Here is a 21,232-nt window from a genome sequence, read left to right on the forward strand (position 1 = left end):
AGGAAATCACGAGATGAAGCAAGACTATGAGACGAGTTGAGATTATGAGATGATGAGATGAGATGACGAGACGAGACTACGAGATGAGACAACGACAGGAGATGATGAGACGGGATGACGAGATGGACGATGATTCGGGATGACGAGATGGGTTGTTGAGACAGAATGACGAGACAAGATGGGACAATGAGACAGAATGGCGAGATGAGATGAGACGATGAGATGAGACAAGATGAGACGATGAGATGAGATGATGAGATGGGAAAATGGGATGAGATGATGAGATAGGACGATGAAATGAAGAGACAATGAGACAAGACGGTGGGATGAGACATGGAGACGAGAAGGGAAGATGAGATGTGACGATGAGATGAGATGAAACAATGAGATGGGATGATGAGAGGAGACGACGAGCTGAAGCAAGATGATGAGATGAGAAGATGAGACGATGAGATGAGATGATGAGACGAGACTACGAGATCAGACGATGATATGAGATGATGAGAGGGGATGACGAGATGGACAATGAGATGGGATGACAGATGGGATGATGAGACAGGATGATGAGACAAGACGGGACAATGAGACAGAATGAAGATGAGATTAGGCGAAGAGATGAGACAAGATGAGACGATGAGATAAGATGATGAGACGGGACGAAGAGATGAGATGATGAGATGGGAGGATGAAATGATGAGACAATGAGACAAGACAGTGGGATGAGACATGGAGATGAGACGGGAAGATGAGATGGGACGAGATGAGACGAGATGATGAGATGTGGTGATGATAAGAGATAACGAGATGAAGCGAGATGATGGGACAAGATGAGAAGATGATGAGATGAGATGACGAGAGGAGACTGCAAGATGAGAAGATGACATAAGATGATGAGACAGGATGACAGGACGTGCAATTAGTTGGGATGATGAGATGGGATGATGAGCAGAGACGACGAGATGAAGTGAGACGATGAGACGGGATGAGATGATGAGATGATGAGATGAGATGACGAGACGAGACGACGAGAGGAGAAGATGACATGAGATTATGAGACTGGCTGACGAGAGGGACAATGCAACGGGATGATGAGACGAGACAGGACAATGAGACAGAACAATGAGATGAGATGAGATGATGAGACAAGACATGATGAGATGATGAGATGAGATGATGAGATGGGATGATGTGATGAGATGACAAATGGGACGATGAAATGATGAGACAATGAGATAGGATGGTGGGATGAGACATGGAGACAAGACTTGAAGAGGAGATGGGACGATGAGATGAGTTGAGACGACGAGATGGGATGATGAGAGGAGAGGACGAGATGAAGCGAGACGATTAGATGAGATGACGAGATGAGACTACGAGATGAGACGATGACATGAGATGATGAGACAGGATGACAAGATTGACGATGAGACAGGATGACGTGATGGGATGATGAGAAAGGATGACAAGATGGGATGTTGAGACGGTATGACGAGACGGACAATGAGACGGGATCATGAGATGGGGTCATGAGATGGGATGATGAGATGAGACGGGACAACAAGACAGAATGACGAGATGAGATGAGGTGATGAGACAAGACAAGATGAGGTGATGAGATGATGATGAGATGCAATGACAAGATGGGATGATGAAGTGATGAGACAATGAGACAAGACGGTGGGATGAGACACAGAGACAAGATGGGAAGACGAGACGGGATGATGAGATGAGACGAGACAACGAGATGGGATGATGAGAGGAGATGACGAGATGAAATGAGATGATAAGACGAGATGAGATGACGAGATGAGAGATGAGATGACAAGACAAGACTATGAGATGAGACGACGACACAAGACGATGAGATGGGATGACGAGACAGACGATGAGAAAGGATGGCAAGTTGGGATGATGAGACGAGACAGGACAACAAGATGAGACAAGATGATACGATGAGATGAGACAATGAGACGGGATGATGAGATGAGATGACAAGATGTGATGATGAGATGGGATGATGAGAAGAGATGGGACAACGAAACAGAATGATGAGATGAGATGCGACGACGACATGAGACAAGATGAGACAATGAGATGAGACGATGAGGAGGGATGATGAGGTGAGATGATGAGATGGGATGATGAAATGATGAGACAATGAGACAAGGTGGTGGGAAGAATCATGGAGACGAGACGGGAAGACAAGACGGGACAACAAGAGGAGATGAGATGATGAGATGGGATGATGAGAGGAGAAGCTGAGATGAAGCGAGAAGATGAGACGGGATGAGATGACGAGACTATGACATGAGATGATGAGACGAGACTATGAGCTGAGGCGACGACATGAGATGATGAGAAGGGATGATGAGACAAACGATGAGACAGGATGGTGAGATGGAATGATGAGACAGGATGATGAGATGAGATGACAAGATGGGACGATGAAACGATGAGACAATGAGAGAAGATGGTGGGATGAGACATGGAGATGAGACAGGAAGATGTGACGGGATGATGAGATGAGACGATATTACGAGATGAGTGTTGAGAGGAGACGATGAGATGAAGTGAGATGATGGGAGGAGATGAGATGATGAGATGAGATGACACAATGAGACAGGATGAGACAATGAGATGAGACCATGAGATGTGATGATGAAATGTGATGACGAGATGGGATGATGAACTGAGACAATGAGACAAGATGGGTGGGATGAGACATGGAGACGAGAAGGGAAGACAAGACGTGACGATGAGATGAGATGAGACGACGAGATGTGATTATGAGAAGAGACGACGAGAAGAAGCATGACAATGAGATGAGATGACGAGACAAGATTACGAGATGAGACGACAACATGAGATGATGAGACAGGATGATGAGACAGACGATGAGATGGGATGACGAGATGGGATGTTGAGACGGGATGATGAGATGAGACGGGACAACGAGACAGAACTATGAGATGAGATGAGATGATGAGATGAGGTCAAATGAAATGACGAGATGAGAAAATATGAGATGATGGGATGAGATGATGAGACGGGACGATGAGATGAGATGATGAGATGGGACGATGAAATGAAGAGACAATGAGAAAGATGGTGGAATGAGACATGGAGACGAGATGGGAAGATGAGACGGGATGACAGGATGAGATGAGATGACGAGACAAGACAAGATGAGAGGACGAGATGAGATGATGAGATGGGACAATGAGATGTGATGATGAGATGGGACAATGTAATGATGAGACAATGAGATAAGATGGTGGGATGAGACATGGAGACGAGATGGAAAGACGAAACGGGATGACAAGATGAGATGAAACGATGAGATGGGATGATGAGATGAGACGAAGACTTGAAGTGAGACGATGAGATGAGATGAGATGGCGAGATGATAAGATGAGATGACGAGATGAGACTACGAGATGAGACAACATGAGATGATGAGACGGGATGATGAGATGGACAATGAGATGGGATGATGAGAAGACACAATGAGATGAAGCGAGAAGATGAGACGAGATTAGAGGACGAGACAATGAGATGAGATGACAAGACGACTATGAGATGAGACAACAACATGAGATGATGAGATGGGATGATGCAATGGACAATGAGATGGGATGATGAGATGGGATGATGAGATGGGATGATGAGACGAGACGGGACAATGAGACAGAATGACAAGCTGAGATGAGATGACTAGACGAGACAAGATGTGATGATGAGATGAGACGATGAGATGGGACGATGGGATGAGATGACGAGATGGGATGATGAAATGATGAGACGATGAGACAAGACAGTGGGATTTGACATGGAGATGAGATGGGAAGACGAGATGGGACAACGAGATGAGATGAGACGATGAGATGGGATGATGAGAGGAGATGATGAGATGAAGTGAGATGATGAGCCGAGATGAGATGACGAGACGATGAGATGAGATGATGAGATGAGACTATGAGATTAGACGATCACATGTGATGATGAGACGGGATGAAGAAATGGGATGATGAGATGGGATGACCAGACGAGATGGGACAATGAGACAGAATAACAAGATGAGATGAGACGATGAGACGAGACAAGATGAGAGAATAAGATGAGATGATGAGATGGGACGATGAAATGATGAGACAATGAGACAGGATGGTGGGATGAGACATGGAGACGAGACGGGAAGACAAGATGGGATGATGAGATGAGACAAGTCAACAAGATGTGGTGATGAGAGGAGATGACGAGTTTTACATTTACTGTCTATTTTGTCTGATATTAGTATAGCTACTCCTGCTTTCTTTTGCTTACAACATGCGTGGAAAATCTACTTCCATCTTTTAACTTTCAATCAATTTTTTGTCCCTGTGTCTATGATGAGACTCTTAGAAGTCACATATAACTGGGTTATGTTTCTTAATCCATTTTGCCAATCTGTATCTTTTAATGGGTAAGATTGCCAATCTGTATCTTTTGATAACTTTCCATTAACAGTGAAAGTTAGTACTGAAAAGGCATTTCATGATTCCACCACTCTATATTATTTATTTTTTGTCAGATCTATGTATTCTTTTCCATCTTTCTATTTGTATTATTTAAATTACTGTAGTGGTGCTCTTCAATTCTATGTCCTTATGCAGACCTCCCTCCCCTGTCTTTTATTTCAGCTGGCAGAGCCCCTTTTAATTTTTCTTGTAGGGTTGTTCTCTTGTTGACGATTTCTTTCAGGACTTCCTTGTCTTTGAAAACTTTAATCTCTCCCTCAATTTTAAAGGATGATTTGTCTTGGTATAGTATTCTTTGCTGGAAGCCTTTCTCTTTCAGGACCTTGACTATATCATACCACTGCCTTCTTGCCTCCAGGGTGCTATTAGGAGAGTCTGAACACAGTCTATTTTGGTTCCTGTTGTATATAGCAGATTGTTTTTCTCTTCCCACTTTCAGGATTTTCTACTTCTTTTCAAATGTTGATAGGCTGATTAGCATGTGTCTTGAGGAAGGCCTATATGGAATTATTCTGTTTGGAGTTTGTTGGGCTTCTTTCACTTATATATTTATGTCCTTTATGAGGATTGGGAAAATTTCATCCATTATATCCTTGACTACTCTTCCTAGCCCTTTACTTCTCTCTTCTCATTCTGGGACACCGATCAGTCTTATATTTGTACGCTTTGTTTGATCTATCATTTCCCTGAGTTCCAGTTCAATTTTTCCATCTTTTTTGCCATTTGCTGTTTTGAGTCTTGGAAATCAATTATCCTGTCCTCTATATCACTTGTTCTTTCTTCTGTCTCTTCAAATATAGTGTTGTGTGCCTCCAGTATGCTTTTTATTTGGTCAACAGAGTCTTTAATATCTGTGATATCTGCTGTTTTTCTATTTATTCTTTCAAGTTCCTCTCTATGCTCTACTCTGTCTTCTTGATCTCCTTTAGGTCACTTACTATCCCTCTTATTTTGTCAAGTAGAGTCATATGAATATCTTTCCTTAGTTGTTCCAATGTTTCTGTCTCTTCTAGTGTTTTAATTTGTTCACTTGGCAGGTGATATCTGTCTGCATTCTGATATACTCATTGATCTTTGCTGTCTTCATGGCATGTAGCTATCTTGATGGACTTATTTGGGGAGTTGATTTCTTTCAGTAGTCTAAGGCCTTGTGATGGCAGGATGGTTGTACAGCAGGGAGCAGAGCACACCATGGGACACTCAGTGTGGAGATTTGTTTCAGGGCAGGTATGGATGCAGTTTGGGGATGTTATGCTGGTGTTTGTGAATGTGGGTGCCTTACAGCCAGGGAGGATGTAGCTGTGCAAGTGTACCGCTCTGGGGTCATAAAGCTGGTGAGCACTGGTTTAAGACATGGGGCCCCTTGTGCACAGGCTGTGACATCAGTTTAGCTTTACTCCTGTGTGGATTAGGAGCAGATGTGACCTGGCTGCACAGGTCAGCACTTTCTCAGAGCTGGGAAGTGAGGCTGAGGGCTGTGCACATGTGCAGTTCTAGTACTGCTATAAATTGTGGGTTCCAGAGCTGAATGATGTGATTGGGAGCCCATGTGCATGTGCGGGCCTGAGAGTGCCATAAACAAATGCACAGAGATCAGACAAGGTGTGGTGAGGCCGTCAGAATCTATGGGCACTGGTCGTGTGTAGCCTAGGTATGGAGGTTGGTGCCAACAAACTTTATTCACTGGTGACAAACTGCAGGGAACAGGGAGTAATGGGCAGTGCTCAGGAGGTGTGCAGGAGAGGTTGGTTGGGCTGCACTTGGGGTTGGGGTGAAGGGAAGTTATGTGCATTGGGGACTGGTGGGGTGGGGGGCATCTAGAGTGCAGGAAATGGGAGCAGGTGGCAGGGTTTGGGTGCATGGGTTGTAGGTTATGTCACCGTTCATGGGGCCATGCCAGTGAGGGGAGTGCACCCAAGAATGCAGCCTGGCTTACTCCCTGTTCCCATGTTCCCATCCATACAATCCAGTGGGTTCCATGCCTTTGCACCAGCCTCCAGCTTTCTGCCTCTCAGTTCCTCAGCTTTTGCATCCAGGGCTGCCCCAGATGGTGCAGAAGCTCTCCCAGGTCAGCTGCACTCCTGAATCACCACCAGAGTTGCCCTACTGTCCCTTCTCTAACTCTTCCATGGAGCGAGACTCATCTCGAGCTGCTCTAGTCAGCAGTCTTCCTGGAAGCCCAGCATTGAAACGTTTGGTTTATTTTTTCATTGTGAGACATATTCACATGGCTCCTAGGTCAAATATTCTAAACCAGGTCTGTTGAGAGATACAGGGCTTCCTTGAAACTCTCCGATATTTTATAGTTGATTTTAACTGCCAGCTGTTGTATTAGTTTATTATACATTTTATCAATAAGGTTTACTTGAAGTTGTTTTTAGTGTAGAATAAGAAATAAGAATTCTGCATGTCCCTTACCCCTTCATTCATTCAGAACAGTTTCTAATGGCAGAGAATAAAGTTTCACACAGAACCATAGGTTTTCACCAGGTGGACTGGTAAAAGAATTTGGAGACCAGGAGTGATTATGAGAATTTGCAGCAGTCACTGAAATCTGGTGAGAAGGTACTGTAATGACTTCTGTAAACTCTTGATATTTTAACTGTCTCTTTACTGTTTGCCTCTAAAAATTAGAGGTGAGTTGTCAAATTTATGATAACCCAAAATTTATAAATTTTTAAATTATTTTAATTGTTAAATATAAAATGTATAAGCAAAGAAAGAAAAAAGCAATATTTTCAAAGCAGTCTTTAACAAGCAGTTATCAGCCAGATTCCAGAGTTTGTCAGGGCTACCATATGATCTCAAATATTACTGAGGGAACTGCTGTCGCTGAGCTGGAATCCTTAAACACAATTGCAGATGATGGGATCCTGAGTTGGCAGAAGCCAGATGGCAGCACTTAATCACTAAAGACATGGTGGATGTGTGTATTCCAATAGACAGCAGATTCAAAGCACGAATCAGAACAATCTGATCCACAGAAATTTGTGACGTTGGCTAGTAAATCATAGGGAACCTAGGAACACAATAGATGGGGAGTCTACTAAATTCTTGTTCGAGGTGCATAAACAAAAGATTTCTAGATCAAGTGAACAGAAGTCTAACATGAATTACCAAAACATAGAATCACTGCCCCTTAATCAATTTTCAGACTTAAGACAATTTATAGAACCAGAACCCCCTGAATGAAAGGGAGGCCAGGTCTCTTTGGGGAGAAACCTGTTACACTGTCAGAAATTGATGCTCTTAATCTTCCTCCAAGCTTTCTCCAAGGAGACCGATGGCCTTTTACCAGGGCAACATTGCACTGGGGAAAAGGAAATGATCAGATATTTCAGGGATTATTAGACACTGTTTCAGGAGAGAAATTAATTTCAGGGGACACATAACATCACTCTGGTCGACCAGTCAGAGATGGGGCTTAGGGAGACCAGGTGTTCAATGGAGTTTTAGCTCAGGTCTGCCTCACAGAGGGTCCAGTGGACCCAACGACCCATTCTGTAGTTATTTCCCCAGTTCCAGAATGCATAATTGGAATAACAATACAGAGCAACTGGCCGACACCCCGCGTTGCCTCTCTGACTTGTGCAGTGAGTGCTGTAATAGTGGAAAAGGTGAAGTGGAAGCCACTAGAACTGCCCTACCTAGGAAAATAGTAAATCAGAAGTAATACCAGACTCCTGAAGGGATTGCAGAGATTACTGCCACTCTTAAGGACTTGAAGGATGCAGGGCCAGTGATTCCCACTATATCCCCATTCAACTCTCCTCTTTGGCCTGTGCAGAAAACATATGGGTCTTGGAGGATGACAGTGGTTCATCGTAAGCTCAACCAGGTGGTAATTCCAATCACAGCTGCTGTTTCAGGTTGGATATCATTGCTTGAACAAAGCAATATATCCCCTGGTACCTGGCATGCAGTTATTGATCTGGCAAATGCTTTTTTTCTCAATAGTTGTCAGTAAGAACCACCAGATATTTGAATTTATTCTGTTTGGAGTTTGTTGGGCTTCTTTGACTTATATATTCATGTCCTTTTGAGCATTGGGAAGTTTTCCCCCATTATATCCTTGACCATTCTTCCTAACCCTTTACTTCTCTCTTCTCATTCTGGGACACCAATCAGTCTTATATTTCTATGCTTTGTTTGGTCTATCATTTCCCTGAGTTCAAGTCCAATTTTTTCCATGTTTTTTGGCATTTGCTGTTTTGAGTTTTGAGATCAATTATCCTATCCTCTATATGACTTCTTCTTTCTTCTGTCTCTTCAGATGTAGTGTTGTGTGCCTCCAGTATGTTTTTTATTTGGTCAACAGTCTTTAATATCTGTGATATCTGCTGTTTTTCTATTTATGCTTTCAAGTTCCTTTTTATGGTCTTCTCTGTCTTCTTGATCTTCTTTAGGTCATTTGCTATCCCTCTTATTTTATTAAGTAGAATCATATGAATATCTTTGCTTATTTGTTCCAATGTCTGTTTCTCTTCTGGTGTTCTAACTTGTTCATTAGGCAGGTGATATCTGTCTGCATTGTGATATGATCAGGATCTTCTGCTGTCTTCCTGATATGTAACTATCTTGATTGACTTATTTGGGGAGTTGATTTCTTTCAGTAGTCTAAGGAATTGTGTTTGCAGGATGATTGTACAGCAGGGAGCATGATACAACAAGGTGCTGTCGGTGTGGAGATTTGTTTCAGGACACATATGGATGCAGTTTGGGGATCTTATGCTAATGATTGTGAATGTGTGCACCTTGCAGCCAGGGAAGAGGTAGCTGTGCATGTGCATCTGTCCTGTGGTCATAAACCTGGTGAGCACTGGTTTAAGGTATTGGGCCTCTTGTGCACTGGCATAGAGCTGTGGCAGTAGGTTAGCTTTACTCCTGTGTGGATTAGAAGCAGCTGTGACATGGTTGTACAGGTCAGCACTTTCTCAGAGCTGGGAAGTGAGGCTGTGGCCTGTGCACATGTGCAGTTCTAGGACTGCTATAAAGTGTGGGTACCATAGCTAAATGATGGTATTGGGGGCCCATGTGCATGTGTGGGCCTGGGAGTGCCGTAAAAAATGCACAGAGATCAGGCAGGGTGTGGTGAAGATGTCAGAAACTATGGTCTGGGGTCAGGTGTAACCTAGGTATGGAGGTTGGTGCCAGCAAACTTTATGCACTGACAACAAACTGCAGGGAACAGGGAGTAATGGGCAGTGCTCGGGAGGCATGCAGGAGAGGTGGGTTGGACTGCACTTGTGGTGGGTGTGAGTGGAAGTTATTTGCAATGGGGGCTGGTGGGGTGAGGGCATCTGGAGTGCAGGAAATGGGAGCAGATCATAGGGTTTGGGTGTATCAGGTGTGGGGTGAATCACTGGTCATGGAGCTGTGCATGTGAGGGAGGTGTACCCAAGAAATGCAGCCTGGCTTACTCCCTGGTCCTGTGTTCCCATCCATGCACTCCCCTGGGCTCCGTGTCTTTGCATCAGCCTCCACGTTTCTGTCTCTCAGTTCCTCGGCCTCTGCAGCCAGGGCTGCCCCATATGGTGCAGAAGCTCTCCCAGGTCAGCTGCACTCCTAAATCACCACCTCAGACACCCTCCTGTCCATTCTCTAACTCTTCACTAGAACAGGGCTCATCTTGAGCTCCTCTAGTCAGCCGTCTTCCTGGAAGCCCAGCATTGAAAGGTTAGGTTTACTTTTTTCTTTGTGTCTACTATTCACATGGCTCCAAGGTCAAATGTTCCTAACTAGGTCTGTTCAGAGATACAAGGTTTCCTTGAAACTCTCAGAGATTTTATAGTTAAGTTTAACTGCCATTTGTTGTATTAGTTTATCATACATTTTTATCAATAAAGATTACTTGAAGCTGTTTTTAGTTTAGAATAAGAATTAAGAACTTGGCGTGTCATTACCTCTTCATCCATTCAGAATAGTTTCTAATGGCAGAGAATAAACTTTCACACAAAACCATGGAAATTCAATTCTTCCAGAGAGGATGGTGGCTTAGTAAGGCACGTGGGTCTTAGTTCCTCCTCCATAACAACTACTAAAGAACTAGAAACTGTACAGAACAGCTCCCAGAGCCATAACAGAAACCAGACACACAGCATACCCCTTTCTGGACCAGCTGGACTGGCTAAGAGACTCCACAGCAGTGAGGTCCCCGAGAGGCATGTGCTTCCCCAGGCCATTGTTGTTTGTGGCCGGAGCCCCTCCCTACCTCCTTCCTGGGTCAGCAGAGAACTTTGGATTGGTGGTTCCCCAAGCCATGGCAGCTGGCACCCCTCCCCCATGCATGGCTTCCCGGGCCAGCTGGGAGTCTCGGAGCGGTGGTTCCCCAAGCCGTGGTGGCCAGCAACTGGAGCCCCTTCCACACATATGTCATCCTGGGCCAGCTGGGAACCTCGGGACGGCGGTTCCCAAAGCCGTGTTGGCCCTTCCACACGTGGCTTCCCGGGCCAGCTGGAAGCTTTGGATCGATGATTCCCGAAGCCATGGCAGATGGTGTCCCTCCCCAACGTGCAGCTTCAGGGGCCACCTTGGAGCCTCAGAACAGTGGTTCCCCAAGCCATGGTGGCCGGCGACCGCAGCCCCTTCCACACATGTGGCTTCCCGGACCAGCTGGGAGCCTCAGAACAGTGGTTCTCCAAGTCATGATGGCTGGTGACCATCCCCCACAGGCGACTTCCTGGAGGGAAAGTAAAGAGTCTCCAACAGTAGTAGAGACTGAGCCCAACCTAACACCAATAGTGGCATTAATGAACAACTTCTGACTACTAAAACAGGCCCTCAGCTCAGGCAAAACTGATCAAGGCTCAAGTCGCCAATTGGGCTAACTGGAAAAGAGGAAAGGGGGTGAAACAGAGCCTTCTGTGGCTCTTTCTACAGAGGCTTCTTTGCCTCAGGGCTCAGCGCTGAGATTACACAGGTTGCAACTGCCCCAAACACAGAAACAGTCTGCTTTCAGGGCTCTCTACCACCTGAACCTTCCCCGCGGGAGGGGTGAAATGCAACTCAGGTGGAATCCCTCTCTCAAGGAATTCAGATTCCAGGACTTCACAATTTGAAACTATTAAAACCAACCTACAAACTTTCCTCTGTTTCCACCACACACCCAGCAGCAAGAGTGTTCCAAAGTTAAAGGAGCCACAACATCTTTTGCTGGTGGAACCCACATACAGACAGGCACCACATACTGAGCAGGATAAGAAAAACAGAGCCCAGAGACTTCACAGGAAAGTCTTTCAACCTGCTGGATCCCACACTCAGGGAAATCTGATTAAATGCCAAGACACCAGCAAAAAATGACAAATCACACCAGGAAAATTGAAGATATGGCCCAGTCAAAGGAAAAAACCAATAGCTCAAATGAGATACAGGAGCTGAGACAACTAATTCTGAATATACTAACAGAAATGGAAAACCTCTTCAAAAACCAAATCAATAAATTGAGGGAGGACATGAAGAAGTCATGGGATCAACAAAAAGAAGAAATGGAAAGTCTGAAAAAACAAATCACACAACTTATGGGATTGAAAGACACAGTAGAAGAGATGAAAAAACCAATGGAAACCTAAAATGGTAGATTTAAAGAGACAGAGGCTAGAATTAGTGAACTGGAGGATGGAACATCTGAAATCCAAAAAGAAACAGAAACTATAGGGAAAAGAATGGAAAAATTTGAGCATGGGCTCAGGGAATTGAATGATAATATGAAGCACACAAATGTACATGTTGTGGGTGTCCCAGAAGGAGAAGAGAAAGGAAAAGGAGGAGAAAAACTAATGGAAGAAATTATCACTGAAAATTTCCCAACTCTTATGAAAGACCTAAAATTACAGATCCAAGAAGTGCAGCACACCCCAAAGAGAATAGACCCAAATAGGCGTTCTCCAAGACACTTACTAGTTAGAATGTCAGAGGTCAAAGAGAAAGAGAGGATCTTGAAAGCAGCAAGAGAAAAACAATCCATCACATACAAGGGAAACCTAATAAGACTATGTGTAGATTTCTCAGCAGAAACCATGGAAGCTAGAAGACAGTGGGATGATATGTTTAAATTACTAAAAGAGAAAAACTGCCAACCAAGACTTCTATATCCAGCAAAATTGTCCTTCAAAAATGAGGGAGAAATTAAAACATTTTCAGACAAAAAGTCGCTGAGAGAATTTGTGACCAAGAGACCAGCTCTGCAAGAAATACTAAAGGGAGCACTAGAGTCAGATACGAAAAGACAGAAGAGACAGGTATGGAGAAGAGTGTAGAAAGAAGGAAAGTCAGATATGATATATATAATACAAAAGGCAAAATGGTAGAGGAAAGCATTACCCAAACAGGAATAACACTACATGTTAATGGACTGAATTGCCCAATCATAAGACCTATACTGGCAGAATGGATTAAAAAGCAGGATCTTTCTATATGCTGTCTACAGGAAACACATCTTAGACCCAAAGATAAACATAAGTCGAAAGTGAAAGGTTGGGAAATGATATTTCATGCAAATAACAACCAGAAAAGAGCAGGAGTAGCTATAGTAATATCCAACAAATTAGACTTCAAATGTAAAACAGTTAAAAGAGACAAAGAAGGATACTATCTACTAATAAAAGGAACAATTAAACAAGAAGACATAACAATCATAAATATTTATGCACCGAATCAGAATGCCCCAAAATACATGAGGAATACACTGCAATCACTGAAAAGGGAAATAGACACATCTACCATAATAGTTAGAGACTTCAATTCGCCACTCTCATCAATGGACAGAACATGTAGACAGAGGATCAATAAAGAAACAGAGAATTTGAATATTACAATAAATGAGCTAGACTTAACAGACATTTATAGGACATTACACCCAACAACAGCAGAATACACTTTTTTCTCAAGTACTCATGGATCATTCTCAAAGATAGACCATATGCTGGGTCACAAAGCAAGTCTGAACAAATTTAAAAAGATTGAAATCATACACAACACTTTCTCGGATCATAAAGAAATGAAGTTGGAAATCAATAATAGGCAGAGTTCCAGAAAATTCACAAATACGAGGAGGCTCAACAACACACTCTTAAACAATGAGTGGGTCAAGAAAGAAATTACAAGAGAAATTAGTAAATACCTCGAAGCGAATGAAAATGCAAACACAATATATCAAAACCTATGGGATGCAGCAAAGGCAGTGCTAAGAGGGAAATTGATTGCCTAAATGCCTATATCAGAAAAGAAGAAAAGGCAAAAATTCAGGAATTAACTGTCCACTTGGAACAACTGGAGAAAGAACAGCAAACTAACCCCAAAGCAAGCAAAAGGAAAGAAATAACAAAGATTACAGCAGAAATAAATGAAATTGAGAACATGAAAACAATAGAGAAAATCAATAAGACCAGAAGTTGGTCCTATGAGAAAATCAATAAGATTGATGGGCCCTTAGCAAGATTGACAAAAAGAAGAAGAGAGGGGACGCAAATAAATAAGATCAGAAATGGAAGAGGAGACATAACCACTGACCTCACAGAAATAAAGGAAGTAATAACAGGATACTATGAAGAGCTTTATGCTAATAAATACAACAATGTAGGTGAAATGGACAAGTTCCTAGAAAGTCATGAACAACCAACTTTGACTCAAGAAGAAATAGATGACATCAACAAACCAATCACAAGTAAAGAAATTGAATCAGTCATTCAAAAACTTCCAAAAAGAAAAGTCCAGGACCAGACGGCTTCACATTTGAATTCTACCAAACATTCCAGAAAGAATTAGTACCAACTCTGCTCAAACTCTTCAAAAAAATCGAAGTGGAGGGAAAGCTACCTAATTCATTCTATGAAGCCAACATCACCCTCATACCAAAACCAGGCAAAGATACTACAAAAAAAACAAAACTACAGACCAATCTCATTAATGAATATAGACACAAAAAACCGCAACAAAATTCTAGCAAATCGAATCCAGCAACACATTAAAAAAATTATACATCATGACCAAGTAGGATTCATCCCAGCTATGCAAGGATGGTTCAACATAAGTAAATCAATTAATGTAATATGCCATATCAACAAATCAAAGCAGAAAAATCACATAATCATCTCAATGGATGCAGAGAAAGCATTTGACAAGATTCAACATTCTTTCCTGTTGAAAACACTTCAAAGAATAGGAATGCAAGGGAACTTCCTTAAAATGATAGCGGGAATATATGAAAAACCCACAGCTAATATCATCCTCAATGGGGAAAAATTGAAAACTTTCCCCCTAAGATCAGGAAGAAGACAATGATGTCCATTATCACCACTATTATTCAACATCGTGTTGGAGATTTTAGCCAGAGCAATTAGACAAGAAACAGAAATACAAGGCATCAAAATTGGAAAGGAAGAAATAAAACTATCACTGTTTGCAAACCATATGATACTATACGTTGAAAACTCAGAAAATCCACAACAAAACTACTAGAGCTAATAAATGAGTACAGCAAAATAGCAGGTTACAAGATCAACATTCAAAAACCTGTAGCATTTCCATACACTAGCAATGAACAAGCTGAGGGGGAAATCAAGAAACAAATTCCATTTACAAATGCATCTAAAAGAATAAAGTACTTAGGAATAAATTTAACGAAAGAGACCAAAGATGTATACAAAGAAAACTACAAAAAACTGTTAAAAGAAATCACAGAAGACCTAAATAGATGGAAGGGCATACCGTGTTCATGGATTGGAAGACTAAATATTGTTAAGATGTCAATCCTACCCCATTGATCTAGAGGTTCAATGCAATACCAATCAAAATCCCAACAACTTATTTTTTAGAAATAGAAAAACCAATAAGCAAATTTATCTGGAAGGGCAGGGTTCCCTGAATTGCTAAAGGTATCTTGAGAAAAAAAACGAACCTGGAGGTCTCACGCTTCTGGACTTTAAGGCAGATTATGAAGCCACAGTGGTCAAAACAGCATGGTATTGGCATAAAGATAGATATATCGACCAATGGAATCGAATAGAGTGCTCAGATATAGACTCTCTCATCTATGGACATTTGATGTTTGATACGACAGTCAAGCCAATTCACCTGGGACAGAACAGTCTCTTCAATAAACAGTGCCTAGAGAATTGGAGATCCATATGCAAAAGAATGAAAAAAGACCCGTATCTCACACCCTATACAAAAGTTAACTCAAAATGGATCAAAGATCCAAGCATTAGGTCTAAGACCATAAAACAGTTAGAGGAAAATGTAGGGAGATAATTTATGAAACTTACAATTGGAGGCGGTTTTATGGACCTTAAACCTAAAGCAAGAGCACTGAAGAAAGAAATAAATAAATGGGAGCTCCTCAAAATTAAACACTTTTGTGCATCAAAGAACTTCATCAAGAAAGTAGAAAGACACTCTGCACAATGGGAGACAATATTTGGAAATGACATATCAGATAAAGGTCTAGTATCCAGAATTTATAAAGGGATTGTTCAACTCAACAACAAAAACACAGCCAACCCAATTACACAATGGGAAAAAGACTTGAACAGACACCTCTCAGAAGAGGAAATACAAATGGCCAAAAGGCACATGAAGAGATGCTCAATGTCCCTGGCCATTAGAGAAATGCAAATCAAAACCACAATGAGATATCATCTCACACCCACCAGAATGGCCATTATCAACAAAACAAAAAACGACAAGTGCTGGAGAGGATGCGGAGAAAAAGACACACTTATCCACTGTTGGTAGGAATGCCAAATGGTGCAACCACTGTGGAAGGCAGTTTGGTAGATCCTCAAAAAACTGAATATAGAATTGCCATATGACCCAGCAATACCATTGCTAGTTATCTACTCAAAGGACTTAAGGGCAAAGGCAGAAACGGACATTTGCACACCAATGTTTATAGCAGCATTATTTACAATTGCAAAGAGATGGAAACAACCAAAATGTCCATCAGCAGACGAGTGGCTAAACAAACTGCGGTATATACATACGATGAAATATTATGCAGCTTTAAGACAGAATAAACTTATGAAGCATGTAATAACATGGATGAACCAAGAGAACATTATGCTGAGTGAGACTAGCCAAAAACTAAAGGACAAATACTGTATGGTCCCACTGATGTGAACCAACATTAGAGAATAAACTTGGAATATATCATTGGTAACAGAGACCATCAGGAGATAGAAATAGGGTAAGATAATGGGTAATTGGAGCTGAAGGGATACAGATTGTGCAACAGGACTGGATACAAAAACTCAAAAATGGACAGCACAATACTACCTAATTTTAATGAAATTATGTTTAAACACTGAATGAAGCTGCATCTGAGCTATAGTTTTTGTTTGTTTGCTTGTTTGTTTATATATATTTTTTGTATTTTGTATTTTTAATTTTTTTTCTATATTATCACTTTTTCTTTTTCTATTTTCTTGCTATTTCTTTTTCTAAATCGATGCAAGTGTACTAAGAAATGATGATCATATATCTATGTAAAGATATTAAGAGTTACTGATTGCATATGTAGAATGGAATGATTTCTAAATGTTGTGTTAGTTCATTTTTTAAATTGATAATAAAAAAATGCCCTGTAATTCTGAAAATAGGAATTTCAATCACTAGTAAGGGTTTGGGTACACCTTGGGCAACTTACTCAAATTCTGTGTATTATTTTTCCTTATCTGAAAAATTGGGGTAATAACACATAACTCATATAATTGTTATATTTATTGAGATAATGTATATGACTCTCATACCACTTGTTAAGCATTAAAAATGGCAGTGATATTATTTTCATTATTAACATTAATAAGATGATCATGTCCTTTGAGCTAACATCCTGGACTTTTCAGCCAAAACAATAGAAATACTTTCATGTGAAAAAACCTTTCGACCTGAATAGTAAGGCTGTGAGGGGACAAATGAACAGAGTGCTGTAAAAAGAAATTACTATTGAAATAAGAGCCAGATCAAATCCTTTGATCGGGCAAAGGACTTTCAGGGATCATTTTTTATCCAACTCCTTCATTTTGCTCAGGAAAAACTGAAGCTCAAACAGGTAATAGTAAAGCCAAGATACAAAGTAGTCCCCATACTTTATATGAAGCCATAAATAAGATACAAGTAAAAATAAGGAAATGTATTTTTCCCATTTTCCAAAATGTTCCCTTGAAAAATTACAGTTGACCTGGATAAGATAAGTAATCACAGATCTGGTCAAATGAAAATGCAATTGAAATAGTTTTTCAACTTTAGGATTTGAGTTGAAAATTAATTGTCCCTCTATCAATGGCACTTTGAATTGTTCTAGAGAGTAAAGTCAAATGATTTCCATTTTTATTTTACTTCTCTTATCCTGGGTTAAAAAATAAGTCTGTAATGTTTATCTGTACAAGGCTATAGATGTGTGATTCTAGGATGGTGGACCCTGGAGAATGTTTATGGAAATCAGAGTTATGACAAATGGGCCCTCACAGGAACCTGGATTAGGAGGGGTTGAAAATAGGTGTGTAATTTTTAAAATATCACATGAAAATATGAAAGTGCTTAGAAAATGATAAAATATTACATAAATCTGAAGTGGCCATTATCTTTCCTTTTTTATCCTAATAAATTATTTACTTGATCATTTTTAAAAAAACCATGGAATTTCAACAAGCGGACTTTTAAGAAAGAATTTATAGACCAAGAAATATTATGAGAAGTTGCAGCAGTCACCAAAATCTGGCCAAAAGGTACTGTAATGACTTCCATAACTCTTGACATTTTAACTGTCTCTTTCCTATGCTTGCCTTTAAAAATTAGAGGTAAGTTGTCAAATTTATAATGCCCCCAATTTATAAATTTTTAAATATTTTTAAGTGTGAAGTACAAAATGTGTAAGTAAAGAAAGAAAAAAGCATATTTTCAAATCAGTCTATAGCAAGTAGTTATAGGCCAGTTCCCAGAGTTTGTCAGGGCTACCATATGATTTCAGATTTTGCTGTGGGAACTACTGTCACTGAGCTGGAATCCTTAAACACAATTGCAGATGATGGGATCCTGAGTTTGCAGAAGCCAGGTGGCAGCACGTAATCACCAAAGACACTGTGGATGTGGCTATTCCAATAGACAGCAGACTGAAAGCAGGAATCAGAACAATCTGATCCACAGAGATTTGTGGTGTTGGCTAGTAAATCATGGGGTACTGAGGAATGCAGGAGATGGGCAGTCTACTAAATTCTTCTTCGAGCTGCATAAACAAAAGAGTTCAAGGTCATGTGAACAGAAGTCTAACATGAATTACCAAAACATAGAGTCACGGCCCCTTAATTAATTTCCAGACTTGAGACAATTTATAGAACCAGAGCCCCTTGAATGAAGGGGAGGCCAGGTTTCTTTGGGGGAGAAACCTGTTACACTGTCAGAAATTTATGCTATTAATCTTCCTGGAATCCTTATTCAAGGAGACTGATGGCCTTTTCCCAGGGTAACGGTGCACTGGGGAAAAGGAAATGATCAGATATTTCAGGGATTATTAGACACTGGTTCAGAAGTGATATTAATTCCTGGGGACAGAAAACATCACTCTGGACCACCAGTCAGAGTTGGAGCTGATGGAAACCAGGTGGCCAGTGGAGTTTTAGCTCAGGTCTGCCTCACAGTGGGAAGATGTGACCCACCTGCACAGGTCAGCACTTTCTTAGAGCTGGGAAGTGAGCCTGAGGGCTGTGCATATATGTGCAGTTCTAGGACTGTGTGGTTCCCAGAGCTGAATGATGTGATTAGGGGCCCGTGTGAATGTGTGAGCCTGGGAGTTCCATAAACAAATACACAGAGCTCAGGCAGGGTCTGGTGAGGCTGTTGGACACTATGGGCTGGGGTCTGGTGAGGCTAGGTATGGAGGTTGGTGTCAGTAACATTTTTGCACTGGCAACAAACTGCAGGGAACAGGGAGTGGGAGGCAGTGCTCAGGAGGCGTGCAGGAGAGGTGGGTTAGACTGCACTTGGTTTGGGGGTGAGGGGAAAATATGTGCACTGGGGGCTGGTTGGGTGGGAGCATCTGGAGTGCAGGAAATGGGCGTGGGTGATAGGGTTTGGGTGCATGGGGTGTGGGGTGAGTTGCCAGGCATGGGGCTGTGCTGGTGAGGTGTGCGTACCCAAGAAATACAGCCTGGCTTACTCCCTAGTCCCATGTTCCCGTCTGTGCACTCTCGTGGACTGTGCACCTTCACTCCAACCTCCAGCTTTCTGCCTCTCAGTTCCTCAGCCTCTGCAGCCAGAGCTGCCACAGGTGGTTCAAAAGATCGACCAAGTCAGCTGCACTCCTGAATCACCACTGTAATCACCACCTGTCCCTTCTCTAACACTTCCATTGAACACAACTCATCTTCAGCTCTTCTAGTCAACCGTCTTCCTGGAAGCCCAGCATTGAAAGGTTTGGTTTACTTTTTTCTGTGTAAAATATTCACATGGCTCCAAGGCCAAATGTTCCAAACCAGGTCTGTTCAAAGATACAGGGCTTCCTTGAAACTCTCAGAGATTTTATAGTTAATTTTAACTGCCAGCTGTTGTATTAGTTTATTATACATTTTTATTAATAAAGTTTACTTGAAGCTGTTTTTAGTGTAGAATAAGAAATAAGAAGATTTCTGCATGTCCCTTACCTCTTCATTCATTCAGAATAGTTTCCAATGGCAGAGAATAGACTTTCACCCAGAACTGTGGGTTTGCAAAAGGTGGACTGCTAAAAAAGAATTTGGAGACCAAGAAAGATTATGAGAAGTTGTGTCAGTCACCAAAATCTGGTGAGAAGGTACTGTAATGAATTCTGTAAACTTGTGACATTTTAATTGTCTTTTTCCTATGTTTGCCTTTAAAAATTAGAGGCGAGTTGTCAAATTTATGATAGCCCAAAGTTTATAAATTTTTCAATTTTCTTCATTGTGAAATATAAAATGTAAAAAGAAAAAAAAGCAACAATTTTTAAAGCTCATTTCAATGGATTTCACAGTTTGTTAAGGGTTACCATTCTACTTTTTTGTATTTTCCTTCTATCTATCTGGCCCAAAACACTAGAGGCTAAAAGAAGTCTCATTCAGCAGTCATACTGATTTGTCAAATGGTATTTTCTCTTTTATAATTCCTCCTTCTTCTCTGATTCTTCTCCCAATCTATAGGGATATTTAGGCAAAGCCCATTCTGAAATATTCATGTTGAGAAAGGGTGTCAGGTGTAAAGGACAGGGAAATGTAATTAGTTAATAATCTCAGAGAGGCTGGCCCACCTCAGTTTCAGGAATTATTTGACCTAGGAACGCTTTTGGAATTACAGGTTTCAGGAAGCAAACTTAGTACAGGAAACTTTTATAGAGCCTCAGTTTGAGCCCTAGGTGTTCTGAAGAAAAACAGGGGTGATTTTAGTTGGGATTTAACAAACCATGGCAATTAGCACTATCTAAGTGAAGCTTGCATAAGTGTCCCCTCCAGAATAGCCTCTTGACACTATTGATCTCCATTAGCCATGATGCCTTATTTTGAATGCTTCTTTTCCTCCTTTTACTCAGGAAGGTGGTGCCTATCCCACTATGCCAGGTCCATGCTCTTCACCAGGTGTCATGACCCAGGTTGTCAGGGACACTTTTGCCCCTGGGTGTCATGTCCCACATGTAGAGTGAAGGGTAATGGTGTTCCTTCAGAGTTGGGCTTAGAAAGAGGCCACAGCTGAGCAACAAAAGAAGTTTCTTGGGA

This window comes from Tamandua tetradactyla, chromosome 2 (assembly GCF_023851605.1).
Source record: "Tamandua tetradactyla isolate mTamTet1 chromosome 2, mTamTet1.pri, whole genome shotgun sequence".
Taxonomy (NCBI): Eukaryota; Metazoa; Chordata; class Mammalia; order Pilosa; family Myrmecophagidae; genus Tamandua; species Tamandua tetradactyla.